The sequence below is a fragment of the Narcine bancroftii genome, chromosome 12 (assembly GCF_036971445.1).
Source record: "Narcine bancroftii isolate sNarBan1 chromosome 12, sNarBan1.hap1, whole genome shotgun sequence".
Classification (NCBI taxonomy): Eukaryota; Metazoa; Chordata; class Chondrichthyes; order Torpediniformes; family Narcinidae; genus Narcine; species Narcine bancroftii.
Window position 1 is genome coordinate 20407035 of NC_091480.1, and position 23781 is coordinate 20430815.

Genomic DNA, 23781 nt, shown 5'->3' on the forward strand with positions numbered 1-23781 from the left:
TAAAAATCTTTAACCATCATGTATAGCTGTCACTATCAAGGACTTCCTAGATTATTATAATGAATTATAATAGAATAATTGAATTGACTGGTCACACATAACACTTTAGGGATCACTTACGTGGAATTAATGAATTAACTGGGTGATTATATACAAAACTCTCAGAGTCCTGCATGGATACAATGAATCCTTATGTTCCATCATGTACCAGAGGTCTGTTAATCGGCAAACTATTGTTCAGCATGTGTTAACATAAATTGGCAAAGGCAGAAAATTTACACCAGATGTTGCATACATTTATGGTACTGTCCTTGGGTTTTTTCATTCTCTGCAGAGTCATCTTTGTCCAAGAAAACATCTGAAGAGAATATCCACAGATAACGTGTGCCAAAATGGGTCTTTAAATTTTATTTGGTGAACTGTGGGGGGAATGGGGATAATAAACATAAATGTTGCTTCTGAATGATTATAATAATTGCTGGACTCATTAAGTCTACAGGCAACAGATGATCGTTTCTTCAATTTTTGCAACCTGAAATGCAATAGTCAAGGGCGAGATACTGTTGGAGAATTTATTTGGATCTCATTTCCATCTGAGAATTTTTTTAAAAAACAGGCAACTCATTTTTCCACCAAAACACTGAACAAAGCGATCATTAGTTTGTAGCAATGGTGCTAACAGAGTTAAATGGAAAGGTTGAGATGAGGTCATCCCAGGGGTCAGAAACTGTCATGGATTTATCTACATTAATGACTACAGAGAGGCAAAACTACCAAGAGGGAAGAAAAAAATTAAGGCAATTGATTACCACTCCAGTGGAGCATTCTAAATTATGGGAGCTTCATTAATTTCATTCCACGGATGATATCCCCATGAAAGTGAAGTATGAGCGGCACTCTTCCAAGGTCACACAACTCATTTATTTTTCTCAGGACGGGATATTGACCCATTTGGCAGCAGAATGGGACAACAAGTCAAGCTGCTTCCTCAAAGTTCCAGTCACGTGGATTCAATCTGAACCCAGAGTGTGCACATACTCCCAATAAGCGTGTTGGTTTCTTCCCACATCCAAAGACACGTGGGTCAATGAGTTAATTGGCCACGGTGAATTGGCCCTAAATGTGGCCAAGTGGTAGGATCTGAGGGAGTTGATGGGATTATGGGGAGAATAATGTGGCATTAATGTTGGATTAGTTAAATGGATGCTCAAAGGTTGGTACCATGGTTGGTCTCGGCGACACAAAGGCTGGTTTTCACACTGCATAACTCCACATAAAACACCTAAAAGCTTGATTCTGAACAGGGCAGGAATGGGAGGTGGGGGGAGGGCAGAGGACTGTTTGGGACTAAAGCTGTAAACAGACCACCTCAAGCTCAGCACCATGAGGACAAGAAGATTGAACGTCTCTGGACTCACCCTGATCAAGTTGACTTCCAAAACTGGGCAGCGTCGGTCAGTTGCCAGGTAGGAGAGAGGGACTGGAAGATGCAGGCATGAGCAGGGTTGGGCTAAACCTTCCATATGGAGCCAGAACAGACAGTTTCTTATGGCCCCCAAGTAAAGTTTTGAAACCTACTTCCTGAACATCCACATTCATCCTCCCATTGAGCCCTTAACTAAATAGTAAACAGGCAGAGTTCCGTCTGCATAATTAAAGATTACCACTTTTTTTTTCCTGACTGTGCAACTGCTGGTTACTGACACCTTGAAAAGGAGCAAAAAATGTCACATTTAAATGTAACCAGAAGCTCTAGCGGTGAGGGATGTGTTGATTTTATGTTGCTGTGATTGAAAGTAAGAAAACGATGATTCTGAACAAAGACTTTGTGCATTTTTGGCAGCAGTGTGGGGGTCACGATGCAGGTGGTCTGAAAAATGTTAGAGACTCTTTTTTCTGAATGATAAAGGGAAAATTTAAGACATACAGCCCAGTAATAATGAATGTCCCAGTGAAAAAAAGATCTAGAATCAGTTAACAATGCAGAAAATAATCTTAATGATCCTACCATGATAAGATACCCAATCGCATTTCATACCATTCCTATTATCAGTATAACCTTCCACCAGCTGTAATCTCAGAACTCAGAAGCTCTGTCTCTCTTCACTCCTCCTGCTGCTGCTTCCACAGTATATTCCTTAAACTACAGGTATGGATCTTGGAATGGAAGGAAAAATAATGATTTGGGTTCGAAACCTGGCTGAGGGGCAGTCATGAGAGAGTAGTGAAAATGGACGGCTATTCAGGTTGGTAGCATGTGACAAGTGGAATAATCTCATAAGAATCCATATTGGGTCCTTAAGTACGTAGCAGGAATTAAGGTAATGGAATAGAGAATTCCATGTGTGACTTCGGCAATAGGCCATGTAGATGAACACAAAACATTGCAAAAGGAATGTTGATAAGCTAAGTGAATGGACAAAATTGCTTCGGCGCCAGCATCCCAGGTTCAACCCCAGCACTGTCTGTAAGGAGTTGGCATGTTATCCTTGTGCTGTGTGAAGTGTTCTGGCTTCCTCCCACCCTTCGAAGATATTCGGGGTCTGTGGGTTAATTGATGTATTTGGGCACCATGGGATCATGGGCTGGAAGGGACTGTAACTGTGCTCGATCTCTAAATTTATAAAACTGAAATAAGAAACAGTGAAATCATACAACTTAGATACAAGTCCAATGCTCTCAAATTGGTAAAAATTAGAAAAGAGTGAAGACCTTGAAAAGATCTCATTCTTACATTTCCACAAATACAAGGAAGAATTAAAAAAAGGAATGTTAGAAATATGGCCTTCATACTGCGAGAACTGGAATGAAATTAGATGAAGGTTATGTGACAGCAACAGAAACCTTAGTCAGACCAGGAGTGGTGGGAGTGGTTGAAAAACTAACATTTTGGATTTGGAGATCAAATTTTAAATAATTGGAGTTAAATAGAGAAAAATGATGAAATCATCCTTTTATTCCCTGGGATTTAAAAAATGTACTGAGCTAATTTTAATGAAGTTTTCACAATATTTGGAGTATCGAAGAGGGATGGGTAGGAGAACCTACTGCAACCGATTGGGTAAATCCAGGATGTCTGCCTCAAAGTTAACAAGTATTTTGACATGCAAAGGATAATGGAGGCTTGAAACCATCTTTCACAAAGAGAAATTGATGCTAGACTCAATTGTTAATAATTTTGGTCAGCAGATCTCAAAGGATATTTTGCAAAAGGGGGTAACTGGATTTCAGGTACAGTTGAGCCATGGGTTTATGGAATGTTGAGGGGTAAAATATCCGTTCCTGTCCCAATGTTTCTAATTTTTCAGTGCCCTTTCTGTTCTCCTCACAGTTACTTCTCTCGGTGAGCGACACCTTTCAAGCATCTCTTGCAACCCGGACATGAAGACCGACTTTCCACTCAGGTTGGCCACACACTAACAAACATTTCATGCAGAAGCAGCTGAAGCCGCATTTCAGGGCTTCACTCAATGTAAGTGACAGGTACTGATGCAAGGATAAAGGCAGATGGGGAGCATTATAGCTGGCAAGGTTAGAAAATCGATTCACAGGGTGTGACATACTTCTTTTCTCTGCACACCTTCCTTCTACGCAACCTGCATTTTGGCATGGGTGAGCTTTATTCTTGTCGCTTAAAAATCAGCACCGTGCTCGTGGGTCAATTCGGACTGTTTGCACAGGGAATTTCACGGAGCCTAAATCCAAGGGCAGAGAGCTCGGGAACCAGCTTGTAGAAGTGTGCCCTTTGATTCTAACCCTGCTGCAAACTGCCTCTAGGGTCCAGCCTATGGAAGAAGACTGATGGCTTTGTGCCATCGACTGCAAAAATGGTAGGTATTTTGAATTCCAAATTAATCATCTCACCCCCGTGGCTAAAGAGTGCTGTGTGGCAGGAAGAAATTGAGGAGCTGGGGGGGGAGGGGGGGTTGGCTTGGTAGAATCCAGAGGAAAATGAATAAATTTAATCACAACACCTGTCAAAAATAATACATTTTTATGTTATGAGTAAAGAATTGTTATTTTCCCCCTATGTTATTGGGTTGACAATGAAGCTGTTCATTAGTCATTTCTGCTGTTCCTGCGTATACTTCTAAGTGTAAAAACACAAGGTCACAATGATTTGCAGCCCCTCGGGTAACAGGAGCTGCAGCAACATGTCACTGACCTCAGAATTCCATTATCCAGAAGTCTGGTAACACACCGACTGACCTGAAGCAGCAGCGACCTTCTGTTTGCAAGTAAATTACATAAGCCAACGCCAAATGTAATAAAACTCCAATAAGTGATGCTTCATATCTTGAATTAGTTTATATTATCTGATTAATGTCAATAAGCATTTAGTCAAACAAGGTTAAAGAAACATTGTAGAACATGTTGTACTGTTGGAGCTGGTATTCATACAATAGATGGAGCAAGATATAATTATAGTACACAGTAATAATTGCTGTTCCTGCTGCCATCGGGCTCCCTGCAATATCCCACAGCACAATGCCTTACACTGACGGGAATCTTTTATTTTGTCTCTACTCTGATGTGGCAGACCAGCGAGTTTCCAAACGGTAGTTTGCATGGAGGGGAACCCCTGGAATTTGTTGTGGGAATAGAGAGAGATAAGTGGCTGGATTGAAAGTTATTGCAGCCCCCCGCTGTGATTGGGCTCCCTGCACCATCCCGCAGTGGCACCGATCTAACTTTGGTGAAAGTCTCATGAAGGCGACTTTATGCAAATCTACATTAGACAAATATTTTCTTAAATAAACAATGTTCACTTATTGCCAACAGAGATCAATTTTATATATCCCTTTTATAGGAGTGGAATGCATGACATTAAAGTTTTCCATACCACTGAACTTGCTTGGAACGCATTAACCGTGTTATACAGGGTATGCCTGTATTTGTCAATCTTTCACTTATTTTTCATTGCATGAAAACAAGAGCAAAGTTTAATCTTTAATTTGGAGATACAGCATGGTAACTACCTGCCCAATTACACCCATGTGACTAATTAACCCACTAACACGGACTTTTTAAAAAACGTGTGGAAGGAAACCGGAGCACGTAGAGGGGGAAACCAATACGGATACAAAGTCCTTACAGATCAGTGGTGGATTCAAACCTGGGTCGCTGGTGTTGCCATAGTGATACGCTAACCGCTACACAATTCGTGCTTCTCAAAGTACTTTATGAGCAATTGATAAAATCAGTAGCATTGATTGAATGGATAGCAGCTCTGAACGGTGATATAGGATGTTTGCTTTGACCAAGTTGCCAAAATACTTTAATTTGTTGTAAATTTGCATTATTAAAAGTTAGCGAAGTTTCTATGGAAGGGTCACTGAGTGAAAGATTTTCACCACTACGTCCCATTTCCTGCAGAATTAATTATGTGTTCAGACAGCAAAATCCAAAATCAGAAAACACCCAAAAGGATCTCATCCTGTTCCATGCAAGAACTGCAGAGAAGGTTACAGCTTATTATGAACATTATAAAGTTTCTTATAAGCAATTGTTCAGAAATAATATATTTATATTTTCAATAAATTGTGCGATATGATTTGCTTGCTTTCCTAATAACACTGTAGGTATAAAAGTTTGAATATTTGGGTTGGTCTTTACCACTTGCAAGCTCCTATCCGAGTCATGCAACCATATTGATTCTGTCCATATCAGAACACCTCCTCTTTAATTTATGCCAAAATATATTTAAAACCTTTCTCTAAACAAAAGGTGCATTATTACTCATTGTCTGGATGTCCTGTATCGTCACTGGGAACATCTGGAAATGCTGTTGGAAATTATTTTTTTAAATTTTGACCTATAGCACAGGGCCATGAGCCTGTGCTGCCAAGTTACATCCAATGAACTTGCAGCCCCTGGTTCCTTTTATACCAGAGCACTCAGGGAAAACCCATGCAAACATGGGCAGAACGTACAAACTCCTTACAGACAGCACAGTATTCATACCCTAATCCCAAAAGCAGTGTGGCCCTAACTGCTACACTAACCGTGCTGCCCTAGTGTGGGTGCTGAGAGAACGCGGCCTCCGCAATGGTACAAGAGAAATTTCTCACCCCACAAAGTACCCACATAGGGCAAGTGCCCCTCCCCCGCTCAACTGTAGGATAGGAGAATCAACGAAGAGCCACAGATCACACCAATTTGCACAGATGCATCCAGCAGGCTTGCTGCAATTGAGTCATGCCTATGGAGAAGGCCGTGCCCAATAGAAATGTAGTGCTGTGTCCAAGATACCAATTTCCCAGCACAGGCATTGCAACTCCCAAGTCAACGTCAACTGAATGAGGGATTCTTGGACAACTAATTAAAAATGAAGATCCTAGACCAAAACTTAAACTGAATTTCTACCAGAAGACTGTAAATGAGCAACATCCATAATGATGGCATTGAAAAATGCCAATCCCTGTCGGATGATTCACAATTTATGGTGTAAGTCCAAATGTGTAATGGGCAGAACTTCCACTAGAACTGGGTGCAAATATGCTTTCAAAAGTGCAAAATAACTGAGCATGGTTTTAAAATAAAGCAGGTCCTCAGGACTCAAATTCCTAACCTGTCATTTTCAGCGTGGTAGACTGTTCATATCTGCAGGGATCAGTACTAATGACAGATAGAGCAAAACACATCCAATTTTGTCAAGGATACAAAGATAGCTTGAGAATTTAACTGAGAGATACAGTGCAATAACAGGCCCTCTGGCTCACGAGCCCATATCACCCAACCACTCCCACAAGACTAATTAACCTCAAAATCATACTTGTGGTACCTTGGTATTTATTGCAAGGTGGTTGAAGTACAATGGGTAGAAAAACTTGCTGAGATTATGCAGGGGTTCAGTCAGATCTCTTTCCAAGGGCCTAATTGTCTTGGAGTCCCTGTAGCATTGATTTAGTAGATTGATTGCTGAGATGAGTGTTGTCTTGTAGAGAGAGATTGAATAAGGTTAGTACCCTTATTGGAGTTTAAGAAGAATAAATGAAAGTTAATCTTTCAGAGAGGAAATGAGAGAATAGTTGCTCAGAGGAGGTTGCTCTAGATTGACAATATAAAACTAAAGTCTTTAAGGTTAAAGGGGTATTCCATTTAGTACTACAATGAGAGGGTTATAGATCTTTGCAAATTCTCCACCATGGCAGGCTGCGGATGTTTGGCTGCTGAATGCATTCATGACTGTGTTTTTCAGTTTTTTTGGATACTAAAGAAATTACAAGATGTGTGAACATGGCCTTGAGACACAAAATCAACCACAATGGCAGAAGAGGTTTGAGAGCTCCTAATCCTAATTCTGTTTCTCATTTTCTTCTCGAACCCTTATATGATTTGTGCAGCATGAAGTTTAAAATAAAGCAGGTAAAAATTGGTGGCATGGTTAAAGGGCACTGTGAACTTTTCCCCATAAGATGGAGAGGATCAAGAAATTCACAAAAAAAAGGACGTGCCTGTTTTTTTTTTACACACAGCATAATGAAGGGCTCATTTGTTATGTATCTTTATCTTTGCAGCATAAAGAACACTGCATGACTTTCTGATTCCAATAATGCTGATTTCTCCACCATTATTGTGTAAATTCAGAATGAAAACACACTTTTACCTCTTTTGCACAGAGATCCCACTAACTTGACATGTCAACAAACCGTGTTTAAAGCCAAGTCGGGTCAGATCGGAGAGTTCACACTGAACCAAAAAAAGCCAGTTCAGTGCGACCTTTTACATAGGGGCCCGGCTGCAGCATTACAGCATTGGCGGGTAAGGAGGTGATGCGAAAGGATACTACCTTGGAGGGTAAGTATGGGGTTCAAACATAATAAGGATACGTCACATGTTGTTTCACATCATATTGGCATTTCCAAACATCAGTCACCTTTCAGTCCCGATGCCATTTCTGTATGTGGGATACACAGTTTGATGGCATTCCCCGTCCAACATTCCTTTTGAAATATTGGATCACATTATCTTGGGATGACACCACAAGGAGAATGTAATCTTAGATGCAGGGCAGCACCAAACTTGTATGTTTCTTTCTCATTTACCTTCTTGCAACCCCCAACAACTCTCCATTTCCCTCATATCATGGCCTGCTGATGGGTACACAAGAATTTCTAGGCCACCATCGGCTCCTTACAAGAAACATTGCAATTAGAAGCATTTTGGATTAAGTGGCAACTCAGCTAAATTCCTTGGCAACTTTAATTGGTCACGCTGCTACTACCATGCGCTGTAACTTCATCATCCTTGCACTAGACAAACCTTTAATTCCAAAGGTTGACTTTCTTTCAGGGAATATTCTGCAATAAAACTGCAGCTTTATTTGCATTAAAAATGTCCAGGGGTGCTCGGGAAACTAAAACAGCATCAAAATCAGTACTTAAACATGCAAGTCCACAGACACTGTATCGAGTTCATTACCCAAAAGTGCTGGAGAAACTCAGCTGGTCAGACAACAACAATAGGAAGTACAGATAAAAGGTAACTAATGTTTCAGGTCTGAGCCCTCGTTCAAGGTACGAGCACTGCTTTATTGAATACTGCCACTTTTCACAACTGTCATTAACCTCATTATTAAGTACAAGAATCAAATACATTCGTTATCAGTTAATGCTGCACCAAATGATTTTCCTTTCCTGATTTACCGTACTTGTTTAATGCCAACAGTTCACTTTTTATCCCATCTGCTATTCCTCCTTCTCTCCCTCTCTGTTTGGAGTCACAGAGCCTTTCCTTAAAAATCACTGAATTTTATCTTTAGGCCAAAACAATTATTAAAATTTCCTTGAATTACTCAACATACTAGTGGTATGAATGGAAAGATGGGAATTCAAATTGATAATTTTTCACCAAATCAATCCTGAAAATTTCAGTTCTTCAGATAGTAAATTCCTGATTATATAGGGCTGTTCCTCCTCATCCCAGAAATATAAGCAAGCACCAATCCAAGATCAAAAGCCTCTTATCTCCGTCATACAATCCACGTGCTTTGACAAGTGGCCTCATACATACGTAATGCAGCCTGTTATGTCCTTTACACACCTTATCTGACTTAACCCGTTCTTCAGCCCATCCAGTGACCATTCCCAGGAGAATGCTGCAGCAGTAATGTGTAATCGGCCAGTACAAATTCAACATAACAGAGTAGGATGAAAATTAAAAATAATTTTGAGGACATCTCTGATACTTGGCACAATTGCAGGATCATGGTTTTAAGGTAAAGACTTTACCGTCATAGTCTGACTAGCGAGTATGGTCTGGTTTTAAAATAATTGCTACTAAAACCTCAACTTTCTTTGATATCTTTTCTGGGTGGAGGCCATTAGAAGGGATGGATTATTAACAAAGCAAAAGGCAAAAGGAAAACAGCTTTGTTTTGTGGCCCGTGGGGCTTCTATAACAATCAGGGTCGGGGCAGAAGGCAGTGATCTTAAAACATTCCGTCTGCTCGGCGGTGTGACAGCTCCAGGAACTGTTTGATGATCTGAATGTGAAACTCCTCAATTATTATTGTTCTGCATTTGTGACCCTGCAGCAAAATTTATAAAATACAAAGAAACCTTAAGTTAATCGTCTTCAACAGGAGATTAGGATATTCCACTTAATCGCTCCTATATTACGCACAGTTCCCTCTCCAGTGGTAGAACAATCAATAAAAGAAAGTGAAACGTGAAAGTCTTCAGACGCTGTGATTGTAGCAAAAACACACAGAAATGCTGGAGGAACCCAACGGGACTTGCTGCATCCATAGGTGGTAAAGATATATTACTGACGTTTTGGGCCTTGCAGCTCTGATCAGAGGTCATTGACCTGAAACATTGTCTATATTTATGAGACCTTTTATTGATTCACAGAAATGCTGGCGCAACTTGGCTTGTCTTGCAGTGTCCACAGGAGATAAAGATATCCTACTGACGTTTCGGGCCTGAGCCCTTCTTCAAGGTATAAGCAAGGAACAGGAAGGTGTCAGAAAAGATTGAAGAATATCCTTGCTGCCTTTCTCCTAGCTCTGTGTGTGTGTGTGTGTGTGTGTGTGTGTGTGTGTGTGTGTCCCTCTCTCTCTCTCTCTCTCCCTCTGTCTCCTTTCACAGAGCCAAAATCAACTTTCACCTTTCCTCTTATCAGATCCAATTAACACCTTTGGTTGGTCTGGACCCCTCCCCCTGCCATTCCTCAGTCTTTATTCTGATGCCTTCCTTGCTTACACCTTGAAGAAGGGCTCAGGCCCGAAACGTCAGTAGGATGTCTTTATCTCCTGTGAACACTGCAAGACAAGCCGAGTTTCGCCAGCATTTCTGTGAATCAATAAAAGGTCTCATAAATATAGACAATGTTTCAGGTCAATGACCTCTGATCAGAGCTGCAAGATGAATGATTTTTTTTAACAAGAAAACGGACGGGGGAGGAAATGGGAATAAGAACAAAAGGGAAGGTCTGTAATAGACTGGAAGGCAGGAAATGTTAAATGGCAACATGGATAATTACCTGAAGGGGAATGGTAATTAGAGAAGCAGAGAAACAAATGATGGGTCCAGAAGATTGTAGCAGTGGAATCATTATCTACATTACCACTGGAAAATGCAATCATTTGTTGAGAAGTGTCTGTTTGAAAGATGACCTGCTATTCCTTAAATTTATCATGTGCTTCATCGAGTAGTACAGCAGGCCAAGGGCAGAGAGGTCAGAATGGAAATGGGGAGGAGAATTTTTTTTAAAAATCAGGAATGCAGGAGCTCAGTGATTGTCCATGCAGATGCTCAGCAAACAAGTCACTCAATCCACCTTTGGTCTTCTTTGAGTAGGTTGATTGATAATACTGTGGAAAGCATCATTGTTTAACTCGGGAGTTCTGATCAGGATGCCAATCAAAGAGCAAGGGAGAGGAAAATGCTGTTTGAAAAACAGAGGATGCAATTGTGTCTAAGGATTAAGTCAGAGATTCATGGAGAAAATTCAGAAATGGCAATTGGAAGGGGAGACAACATTGTGTCCAAATCATTCCAGAGGTGCCAGTAAAACCAAAGTACGATCCATTGAATCTGGAGTTTGGGAAGCTGGACAGACAAGTAGGGAGGAGAGAGTGGTGAATATGGGAGCGAGGGAAATCCTGTTATGCTACTGGGAGGAAGAGAGAATAAGCCAGAAGTGAGAATTGGGAGGAGTACTGTCAAGAACTCTACTGACCATGATGAAATGGTATTCTCTACTGAGGGAAGAGGGTGACATATGGGGAGCATTGACATGGAATGTGAAACTTTTGGAACATAAGAAATAGGAGCAGGAGTTGCCATCTGGCCCGTCGAGCCTGCTCCACCATTCAATGAGATATCTGATGATAGGCTACCTGCTTTTTCCTTCATATCCCTTAATTCATCTACTATGTAAATATCTATCCAAATTTTCCTTAAATATATTTACTGAGATAGCCTCCACTGCTTCAATGGGCAGTGAATTTTGGGAAAAGCAGTTCCTCCTTATCACTGTCCTAAATCTACTAATCCTGAATCTATGTCCCCTAGTTCTAGTCCCCCCCACCAATGGAAACATCTTACCTGCCTCTGTCTTATCAATGCCTTTCATAATTTTAAACATTGCAATAAGATTCCCTCCCATTCTCCTAAATTGCAGAAAGTACAGTCCCAGACGACTCAATCTCTCCTCATAGGCTAAGCCCCTCATGTCTGCAATCAACCTGGTGAACTTCCTCTGCACCGTCTCCAAAGCCAGTACATCTTTCCTCAAGTGAAGGAATTCAGAACTGCACGCAGTACTCCAAATGCGGCCTCACTAGTTTCTCGCGCAGTTGTAGCATAACCACCCTGCTCCTAAACTCGATCCCTTGAGCAATGAAGGCCTACATTCCATTTGCCTTTTTGATAGCCTGCTGCAGCTGAGAAAGAAATGAGGCAAATTACAGCATTAACCAAGGTGCGAGGTGGAGTTGACGAGGATCTGAGGATATAGGTGTGCATAGAGTTTATACTGGTTAACTATTCATCTCCAGAAATGGAGACTCCAAAGACAAGGAAGGCTTAGGAAGCATTAGAGATGGACCAGTTTTTAACAAGTTGGAGCCCGAAGCAAAGTTAATGATGTTTTCCTTTCTGCCTTTGGTAGATGTCATTGTCAAGAGGAAAGTGATGGGGAAGGTGATCTGGAGGAGCAGGATTCAAGAAGTATTACCAGCTGAGAGGGAGGAATTGATCTCAGTCAGTGAATGGCATTGAGGATGAAGAGGAGTTGCAGCCCAGAATCATCTTCAGAGACTGGTCACTTGGTATTTCTGAAATTAAAAACTGACAGTCTCAGTTCTCAGAGACTAGAACCAGGGAACAGAGCCTCAAGATTCAGGGTAGAAGATTTAGGACAGAGATGAGGAGGAACTTCTTTTCCCCAGAGGGTGGTGAAACATGGAATTCGCTGCCCATTGAAGCAGTAGAGGCCACCTCAGTAAATAGATTTAAGACGAGGTTGGATGCATCTTTACATAGTAGGGGAATGAAGGGATATGGGGAAAAGGTGGGTAGCCTTTCATCAGATCAGCCATGATTTCACTGAATGGCGGGCAGAGCAGGCTCGACAGGCCAGATGGCCAATTCTTGTTCCTATTTTTTTAGTGCTCTTATGTTTTTATAGGCTGTTCCTGCTGGAGTTTAGAAGACTGAGTGGGGACTCAATTGAAGCCTGTTAGATCTTGGGAGGTCTTGACAGAGTGAGCTCATGGAGATGTTTACTCTTTTGGGGGAAATCAAGAACTGTGGGTCACTATTAAAAAGAAACAGGTCAACCATTTAAGGCAAAGCTGAGATGAAATCATTTCCCTCAGAGGATCATGAGCCTTTGAATTGTCCCTCCTCAAGGGTAGTGAATGCAGCACCTTGGAATATATCTAAGGCAGAGGTCGACCGAATAAGTAAAAGGACAACAGGTTCGGGGATTAGACAGGAGGTTTTTTTTTTAACTGTTGGATGTTTATAAATGACAGCTCAGGGTTTAGGTTCAAAGTGTCCTAACAGCTCATTAATTCTTGTGTAAATTAATATTCAGAAGTCTAGAATGTTACCCCTGTTTCTCTCCTGACAAATGGTGAGAGTTTTCAACATGTTCTTGTTTTAATTCAGATTTCTAAGGATTTTGCTATGCATTACCAATTAATCATCCAGAATTCAAGATTATATTGGTGCAGCTAAATCTTCTACCACAGAGATTGAAAGAAAAACCAATTTCGGCAATAAATTAAACAGGCTCAGAGAGAAATGTATTGTTTATAGTTAGATTAAGTATCAATGACTAACAGTCCCAGAAAACAGATTTGCATTATTGCAGTTGAAAGGCAATAGTTTCACTAACTTTCTTAATGCAAGATGAAAGAAGAAATTTATCTGATATCTTTCAATCTGTCTCAAGTTCAGAAATCAGAGCCTCGAAAATGGATTAATCAGTATCTACTTTTAATGCATAAATCACTCATAAAAGTGTCCAAGTTATATGGAGCTGGTAATCATTTCAAAGTGAAATTTTGCCGATCAGGAATTTCGACAAAGCATTTTCAGTGCTATCCATTTTAGCCACGTCTCACATATTCCTGACAGCACATAATGCCCCTTTTCACCTTAAAGACATAAATTGTAGTTCAAAGGTGCCTCCCTGAATTTCAATTAACAATTTCAAAAAAAGGAGCACATTGTGTTGAAATTCCTATGAGCTGCAAATTAGAGTCTCCATTCCGATCAAAACACCTATGAGTCTCTCAATCCACTTGTCAAAATTTCCCCCCAGTCATTATTCCTTGCTTTCTCATTGTTTGCAGCTTCTTTCTGCTTAGCGTGCGAGTCCAGCTTGTTGTAATCTATGTCGCATTGACCATCACACACTTCACTCCAGAATGGGGTCACTCACAATGTAGATCGCCAGTGAGACTGGGGAATCTTATAGGGAGGAGATGAGTGGAGGCTAAACACACTACTGACACCTTCTTCCTGCACCCCCCTGCAGACTTTGATTCAGCTTGTCTCTGGCTGTCATGGGGATGAGGCATTTAAGATCTTTCGGCATTCCCTGTGCACCAGTAATGATGGGTCTCAGTGGAAAAATGTGCAAGTTCTTTTCCCGTGCATCATTCATGGTGATACAGTTTAATCCCCTTTGGTTAAGTTCAGAACTAGAGATGATTGAACAGTAGAACCTGGTACAACATTGCACCAAACAAAGGTAAAATAGTCATTCTAGAAGAATGAATCTGCTCACTTGTGGTCCAAGACATTTAAAAGGTGCTCTTGGTCCAGCCTTTCATTTGTGTTACATTGGGCCAGTAATGCAAGCCAGCTTCCATCAAATCTTTCTTCCCTTCCAGCTGTCTTAGGAAAGCGGCCAACACAAGGACACATCCCACCCTGATGACACTCTCTTCTCCCCCATGCCCTTGGGCAGAAAATAGATTAATTTGAAAGTATGCACCTCTAGCTTCAAGGACAGTTTCTTTCTTGCTGTTATCAGGCTCTCAAATGGACCTCCCATTTGTAAAAGATGACACCTTACACTATTCAAATGAACTTTTCTCTTTAACACTATCCCTGCACTTTTGTCTTCTGTGAAACTCCAACCAGATCTTAGTGACATTACTCCACTGCCTGGATAGCATGCAAAACAAAGGGGTTTTTTTGACAATAAGCCATCAATCGCATTATTTTTATAACTTATTATCGAAATATATATTGAATTATATTTCAATCCAAAAATGTTTGTTTTTTGCAAAACTAATATGAGATGGAGAGAGCTCAGATTGAAATAAAATTCAATATATATTTTGATAATAAGTTATAATGTGACCATGGCTGTCTATTCACAGCCCACAATATTAACTTGTCAATACCCTGTTTGTTTAAAAGTCTGAAGTTTTGATCTGTATTTCCAAACATGCACTGGCTGCATCAGATCCCAAATAGTATTGTGGTCAGAAATTGTCACCAAACCAATCACTCATTCCTCTACTTAGACTGGTTGGTGATCAGAGGTTCTCACCAAACCAGTCTAGTAAAGGAGTGAAACCCAGTAGGTAGAGAGAAGTACTTGGTTTACCCTCATCTTGCAGAGAACAGGAGTCTTCATTCCTTTGATTCCGATTTGATGCTCCTGGCTCCCAGCCGTTTGACTCCTGCATGCCAGTCATCTACAGCTTCCTGTCATCTGGGGCTGTTGAGTGTCTGAACCATTGTTGGGAACCTCAAAAGGAGGATGCAAATATTCTTGATCATTGTCTTAACCCATAATCTTACAACTGCCTGCCAGAATTAAAATCAGAGCTCAACAGTCTGATAAATTGTCATTAACAATCCATTTTACATAACTTCATTGCCTTTAGGTAGAGAAACATGTTCTAAACCCATTAACAACCAATGAAACAGTTTGTCTGTGCTTCTCATTGTAATGTAGCAACCACAGCAGCCAACTGTAAACAGCAGGCTGCCATAAACGGAATTTGAATTGTATTGTTTATTGGCATGTTTGTATTGTGGAAAAAACTTTGTTTCGCCTGCCATCCAGGCAAGTCAACTCCTATGCGAATACCGCAATTAGTGGGAAAAAAAAACGTGCAGAATCTAGAGTTTAAAAAGCAGTGCTAGGGCAGTGATGAGGCCATGTTATAGAGTTTTACAGGATGGAAGCAGGCCCTTCAGCCCATCTTATTATCCATGTGGACTCAGTCTCAGTCAGGCTTTGTGGGATAAAGAGATAATTATTTACTTATGAAAATGTGACATTAACCCGATGATCTTATTTTCAGTATTTTTTCCAAAAAAAAAAATTAATTCACACTGATTTATTCGCAAAGAACAAAATCGATCAGTCTTTTCAGATCCTTAGTGTCACATCCACACATTTCCGTCAATGTACAAAGTGACACTTGTTCTCTATTTAGCATTATTGTATTCACTGCGGCACCTGGCAGTTACTCCTCACCTTGTTGTTCGAGGATCTTATCCTTGGTCTCAGCCCCTCTATGCCCAGTAACAGGAGGGCTCGAGACTGTGGTCCTTCCCCATAGTGCCCTTGGCTGCACCAAGCCTTTATTAGAAATGCTGAACAATGTTGGGACATTGCCAGTTAAATGGAAAAGTATGGACGCCCTATCACAGATCATGTCTTCATAGTTACCTATAGATTTATACTTCGTATCAGACCAGTTTAGTGGGACCAGAGGTGTGCACCCGGAATGAAGATTTTTACCTTTTTTAGTGCAAAGCTGTGCCAGGTTCTACTTCTCAATCATCTCTAATTCTGAATTTAACCAAAGAGGTTTGAACCGTGTCACCATGTCAGCGAAGGAACTCACACATTTTTCCACTGAGTTTAGTCTTAGACCTTGTCTCCTGTACTTATGAGGTAGTTAAAATTTGAATTCAAACAGAGTTTTATACAATTCCTGATCACAAATCTTTGACAAGAAAATGTGTGGTGTTCTAATTAATTTATGCAGCTATTTCAAGATTCTTTTATTGTCATGTCATAAAACCAGAAGGCAAAGCGTCACCATCAGTAATTGCCTGGCACCCATTACAGTCAGAGAAAGAGAATCCCACCCCCACCCCCCCCCCCACCACCCAAGTCACTTGAGTTTTTTAATGCACAAAAGCCACTTTATTGCCTGCTCGTTTTTTTTTTAAAAAGTTGAATTTACCTTTTTTGCAGAGGATGGAAAAGGCGGATGGCGCAGTCCCTTTATGTAGTCCAGAGCAGCGCGCCTGCTTCTCAGGGCAAAAGGGGACGGGATGTGTAGCACTGAAGAGACTGCATTGTGACAGCCCCACCACCCGGCTGCCTGACTGCCACTCACCCCACCCCCTCCCCATCTCGGGTGTCCATGGATTCGCATCCAGCACTCTCAGATCCTCCACAGTCACAAAGCCTCAGTCCAAACCATCAACCAACCTGAGCACCAGATCCAAACCTCTGACATGATAAGGAAGCCCTCAGCACCCACTCGCTACTGATACGCCTTCAGCCAGTCTCGAAATAGTCTGCAGCAGTCCACAGTCCATTACGAATCCCTTGACTGCAGTCACAAGCAGCTGCAGCCTGTGTGATTTGTACAGGTGATGGTTTTTAATATTTCATTTCATATCAAATCTATCCTCTATAATTAAAAAGTATAACGCTTGTTATTGACTTTATTTAGAGTGAGAAATACACTTAATAGCAAGCAGTTTAATTATTTTTTTCAATCCATCACCAACATTCACAGTACCTCCTAGGGCAAGCTCTCACCAATCCTCACCTTGGACACCATCTGTGTGGAGTTTGCACATTCTGAGACCAGGTGCTCCAGTTTCATTCAACGTCCCAGAGATGTGCAGGTGGGCAGATTAATTGACCACTGTAAATTACACTGAGTGTGGAGGTGAGTGGTCCTCGAGCCCAGGCCACCTAATTATACCCATTTGTCCAATTAGCCTATTAACCTCATATGGGAGGAAACCGGAGAACCTGAAGGAAAACCACACAGACATAGGGACAATGTGCAAACTCCTTACAGAGCTGCACATGAACCCAGATCACTGGTGCTGTAATAATGTTGCGCTAACCACTTCACTAATTGTGCCACCCAATGTGAGGAGAATAAACAATAATTGGTGATTATTGTAAATGACTCGTTGATGATCAGCATAGAATAAGTGGGTCGAAGGGTCTCCTTCCATGATGCATCTCTCTCTGGCTCCATGACTCTAAGTGGCAGGAACAGCGTTGCTAATTTAAAATCTAAGCTGTGAATAGATATTGGGAAATATCCCTGTTACCTTTAATTCAAGCAATTGGCAAAAAAATTGTGGAAAATGAACGGGTAAAAAATGGAAGTTTAAAATTGGTGCCCCCTAATGGTTCATTCGCCAATCCACGCAACACGTCGTCTCAAGCAACCAGAAAATTCATTTATCTGGCATCTACCAATGCCCATAGGTACCAGATACTGGAGGGTTTTACTGTACCCTTTATTCAATATTAAATGTTTCCTATCCAATGTAAGATTTTGAGAGCTGGATATTCCCTTCCAATGTGTACCTCACTACAAATTGGGAGAGTGCCAATAAACCGATAATCGGCTCTTACCTTGCAGGTTATATGGGTGACGCTCTCTCCACCTGACCAAGGAAATCTACTGGATTATAAGATGGATACCTTTGCTGAGTGTCTGGTCACAATCACATCTCCCCAATATTGTCTCTCATTCAAAAGCTTTCAAAAAAAGTGGGAATTAATTTTAGACTGGCACTGAAAATCTGAAAGCCTTGCATTTATTAAGATGATATCGGTGACAATTTATTTTAAGGCCGTTGACTGGAAAGCAAAACCCTCTCACACTGAAATCAACTGTGATAGATGAACCATGCAGATGGCAAAGATGGCATTAGGTTTTTTTGTTTAAATTTATCTTTAAAGCTGCACTCTGCACATGGAAATTTCATCTCTACCTGCAGAACAAGACAAATGGATGTCTGGCAAGAAACAGCACCTACACAGCAAAATATAACCCAGACAACTGCAGCAATTTTTCATTCATTGTTAGAAACCAATGGTTCTGCCTTTTGAAAGAATCCAAATATCAAATTAGTATGAAAATTCAAACGATTGAAAAAAATGGACTCAAACATTGTGGCTGATAATCTTGTGTACGTATTTACTTGATGAGGTGCCAACTTGAGCTTGGGCTATTAAATCACCTTGGACTTTAGCCCAGACTGTTGAGATAAAAGATGTCTCTCTGAAAATATGTTCCGACTGGATCAGGGCACAGCTTACAACTGGCAATTATTCAGTATGAATGGCAATTGTATTCTAAACATGGTGTGAGAAATGGAAACTTCTGCACTGAAGCTACCAGTGATGTACCCTCTGAGACGAAGTTGAGGGTGCAATGTTAGCTCTATGTTCCACATCAGCCATTCTCAACCCTCTTTTTTTGGATCCTGCTCAATGTTTATGGGCACCTTCCCTTTTGAAGCAGTCAGGCTTTGGTTCCTTCCGTACTTAAAAATATGTAAGGTACATGAAGTGAAAACAAGGCTTTTATTTAAATGTGCTGTTGGGGGCTGTAGGTCCTCCGTTGAGAACAGCTGTTGTACTTGCCCCGAATGATTGATAGTGGCACTAATTTTCAAATGAAGGAAATAATTCCATTTACTGCCCCTGATATTACCTCAATTTAATGTCCAAAATTTGATTAAATAATAAATTTCCCAATAACCTTGCATAAAGACCTTTGAGGGCATTTGCTATTGCCGAGGAACTGGCATGAAATACTTTTCAGTGCTGAGGCCCATGGGGGGGATGTGGTGAATATAAATAGCCACTTAAATTGCTTCAAACTGAAATAATGACGTCTTCCTCATTGTAGCTTTGAGCAGAAGTGTAATGCTCAGTCTCTAGGGATAAGCGTCAATCCACAGTCAATATCTGACTGAATCTATGAGGTGTGGGATTATTTTAACCGCCTAGAACTTGAAACATTTATTTATCTGGACAGATTGGGATGGATTCCATATTATTTCCTTGGTCTCCCGCTCAGACTTGGTGGATTAATAAATATTTCAAGAATAATCAATGTATTTGACATCAGCCCTGAAGAGAAAACGATAACGAAACTGTTGAACATTCAACCCTTCACTGTGAAAATATTTTGAATCCTGGGGACTATGAGGAAGATTTTGATTTTTGTCAGCTGGGCAAGATTCTCAGTTGAGCATTTAAAAAGGAATAAGGCTGTTCCAATGTCTTACCTTCCCCCTCACATGTGGCTGGGTAGAGCACACTAATCAACTCCTGACTCAGTACTCAGGTACTGGGAAGATGAGTTGCACACTAGTGCAAGTCCTTAAAATATTGGGTTTTGTATCGGTTCAAAGTTCCAACGGTAGGGCACCAAGACATAGATGACAATGGATTGAAGAACCTGTTGGCTGTGTGTAGAGCAGCAATGCAATGTCATTATCCAACCTTCTATGACCTGGGTAGAAAGAAACTGAAACAGCCCCACCAAGCCTGCCAAAATATAACAGGTCCCTTGGCTTTCCTTCCCCGCAATATATTTGGGTAATCAATAAAAGTTGTGAAAATTATCCTTTACCTAAAGCAGCCATTTACTCCCTTCTACTGTTCTCGCTGAACAAGATCACTGATGAGAAAATTGAGTCAAGATGTGGCATCTCGCCCTCTCGGGATTCCCACACTTTCTGGAATGGCCGCTTCAAGGCAGCACAGTTAGCGCAATGCCATGATAGTACCAGCAACAATGTGACGTTCTCTACATGTCTGCATGGCTTTCCTTCAGATGCTCTGGTTTCCTCCCACCCTTCAAAAAATATACAGGGATTGTGGGTTAATTGGTGCATTTAGGGGGAGGGCATATGCTCGCGAACCTGAAGGGTCTGTTAACGTACTGTCTGAATGAGAGTTTCAGATCTGCTCAGAATTCAGGCCTCATCTATGTTGTGTCAATGAAGTCTCTGAAGCCACGTGCTACAAGACACCACTGTCAATGAACCTTAATGCTTTGAATGGATGGAATTTGACTTGCCCTTCATCTGAAGGGCCATTATCCAGCTCTCGAGGAACTGGAGAAGTAGAAGAGATGTTTTTGGTAGACTGTTTGATATCTCTGAAAAAAATAACCTGAAGCGTAATTAGCAGGGGCAAGTTGTTTAGTGAATTGAATTGTCTATGCCTAATATCTATCAGCAAATTAATTTCAACCTCCATAAATTTACTTGCTGGTCCCATACTCCAAATTTTCTATCTTTCAGTTTCAAGAGTTGTAGAATGAATTCTGTACGAATTGGTTTGATGATATGAGAAGGAGTCAAACTTAGGATTCCAATCAGGGGTGCATGAAAGTTTGAGAAAGGGAGCAAGCAGAAGCACAAGCTGCCTAATAATTACTTAAATCAGTGGTTCTCAACCTTTTTCTTTACATTCTCATACCACTTTCAGTGATCCCTATGCCATAAGTGCTCTGTGATTAATAAGGAATTGCTTAAGGTGGTCTATGAGTGGGAAGGGAAGGTTGAGAATCACTGCTCTAGACCCAATTATTATTGAAATATTTTGCTTGAGAAAAATGGTCATTAGCCCATTTCCTTTGGAGTTATGAAACTGTGCACATAATGAGTCAATGAGGTACAATTCAAACAGTGGTTTTCAAACTTTTTCTTTCCACCCACACATCACCTTAAGCAATCCCTTACTAATCACAGAGCACCTATGCCATAGGGAATATTTAAAGTGGTCTGTGAGTGGAAATAAAAAGGTTGAGAACCCCTGACAGATAAAATAGAGCAGAATGCAAGGTTAATGGTGCACACAAAGCATTAACATTCAGGGTATGTGCATTTCACTCCAAAGTATCCACAAACCCTCGATTTCAGTCACAGAAAGAGCCTTATTCACATTTCTGAAATAATACTTGGAACACCCTTATATTCATATTTAGCACCAGTGTGTGGCATTTAACGACAATCAGACATTAAGAATCAGATAAATTCAGCGTTGGAAAAGATCTAATTTTAGGTGCAGTGATCTTGCGCAGAGCTAGTTCATCCTCTTTCAGTTGCTCAGTCGCCTTTACTGATGTTGAACAGTCTAACTATCACCGTGACCAGAGAATTAAAGGAATTTTTATAACAAAAAAAAACAATTCTGTCCAATTCATTCAGTTGACACCAGCTCCTACTAGAGCAATCTAGTCAGTCCCTATCTGGCAGGGCAGTCACAATACAAAGATAATGTCTGATCCTGAACTAAATGGCTCTGGGAGCCCATGAGCCTACAGTAGTGGCTGGTAAGACTCAAATCACAAAATGTCCTGTAGACAGCTGAAAGGAGCAGGTCCATATCACTGGTGGCTTCTGGCTGGAAGGAGTTTAAGTTTGCCTTCACTTTGTTAATGACTTAGCCATGAGCACTGGGGCTCCACAATTCCCCGCATCACATTAACGCTGGACTGCACTGTTCACACTTCCAACTGCTTTCATGCCAAGTTTTTCATTCACCCACACTCCAAATGTTCCTTTTATTCTAAATTGTTTAAGAGTTTTGATGGAAAATGAAGCTGCTTTTTCTTTTATTTGACTAACGACAGTCGTGTACGTCACATGACATCACACAAGCATGGCCACACCATCTTTTCCATGGGTCACAGGTTCAAACAATACATGTGGTCACAAGTCACCCTACACACCTCATTTTAAGATGGCCACCCCATGATTCATCATCCTGAAAGCATGGCTATAGATCACAGCTTTTTCAGTAGGTTTTCTAGAAAGCATTTCACACCTGGGACAAAGAAATAATAAAATCTTTGGGGAACTTGCTGGTGGCCTCCATCTAATTCTGAAGTCACCTTTTAAATTATTGCATTGCATTGTTCTCTACTGCCTTCTGATTAGATAGTAGAGGACTAATTCAAAATAAAGGTCCCCACCAAGACTGATCACACATCTCACCATTGCTGCATCAATTTTTGAGTCCCATATTAACAGCAAACCTGGGAAAAGGTGATTTGATGTCGCAAATTTAGTGTCAGAGTACATCACATACAACCCTGAGATTCTTTTTTCCTGCGGGCCAGGCAGAATTCAAACTTATTGGTGGTAAGGGAAAAAAAGACTGTACTCAATGTACACATGTAAACAAATAAAGACATGTAAAATAAAGACATGTAAACAAACTGACTGTTCAATAGAGAGAAAATAAATCAGTAAGGTTCACAAGTAAGAGTCCTTAAATGAGTCCCCGGTTGAATTTGTTGTTGAGGAATCTGATGACAGTCACAAGAACAGATCATGTGCTGGGTGATGTGGATCCTTGACGACTGCTGCTGCTCTCCGATGGCCATGTTCCCTGCAGATGCTCCCAAAGCTGGGGAGGGTTTTGCCTATGAAGCCCTGGGCTGTGTCCCCTACCTTTTGCAGGACTTTACGCTCCAGGGTACTGGTGTCCCCACACCAGTCCATGATACAGCAGCCGGGCAGCATATTTTTCCACCACACCACATCTATCTTTGTCAATCAAGAGCTGAAATAACTTTTCCCTATTCCTGTTTCTGGAGTCATTTGCAGTGTCACCAAAAAAAATCACAGATTCTGTCCTGGCTGGGCAATAAAAAGTAATTTAAATTAACCCAATTGGATCATCTGGGAACATTGCAACAGGAAATTGGAAAATTAAGGTGGGAGGAGGGAATGATTCAAAAGAAATCAATTATATCAATAGATGAAAAAAAATTAGGGCAATTCCTGTTCTTTCTTGCTGACAGCTCGGGTATTCCGCTCGTCCAATGCAGAACTGGTAAATCTGCTTGATCTTTCCTAACCTAGTATTTGCTTCATTAATTCAAGATAGAGAATAATGGCATGGCTAGTACATCAACCATGTGCAATAGGACAATCAGTAAATTTTATGGTGTGTCTTAATGTTTCATTGGAGCTTTAAAAGGTGAAGATGTACTTAAAATGAAGACTTAGAACAATGAGATGGAAAACAGCGTCGTTCATTTTTTTTATGTGTGATTCTTCACAGCCATTTCTTTTAAGTACCACAAACCAGTTATGTATCATCCAATGTATTAGTATCCATCTTTCATTTACATCATTGGAAGTTTAATTAATTTAAATGGATAGGCTTGTTTATCAAATTCAGTTGCCTGATTGAATTTTTCTATCATGGTTTTGAAATGGCCACTTAGACTCTGTACACAACTCCCCAAAAGTCAGACGATTGTAATTCATA

At 40.8% G+C, this 23781-nt stretch overlaps 1 long non-coding RNA gene across 3 annotated transcripts in view; it reads right to left on the reverse strand.

Moving 5' to 3' along the window:
- LOC138747405 (uncharacterized) overlaps positions 1 to 15221 on the reverse strand; it is a 300059-nt gene extending 284838 nt beyond the window's left edge. For all 3 annotated transcript variants that reach the window (XR_011347478.1, XR_011347479.1, XR_011347480.1), the window contains exon 1: positions 15082 to 15221. This is a non-coding gene — a long non-coding RNA (uncharacterized lncRNA). The remainder of the gene's footprint in view (positions 1 to 15081) is intronic.
- Positions 15222 to 23781: the final 8560 nt, after the last annotated feature.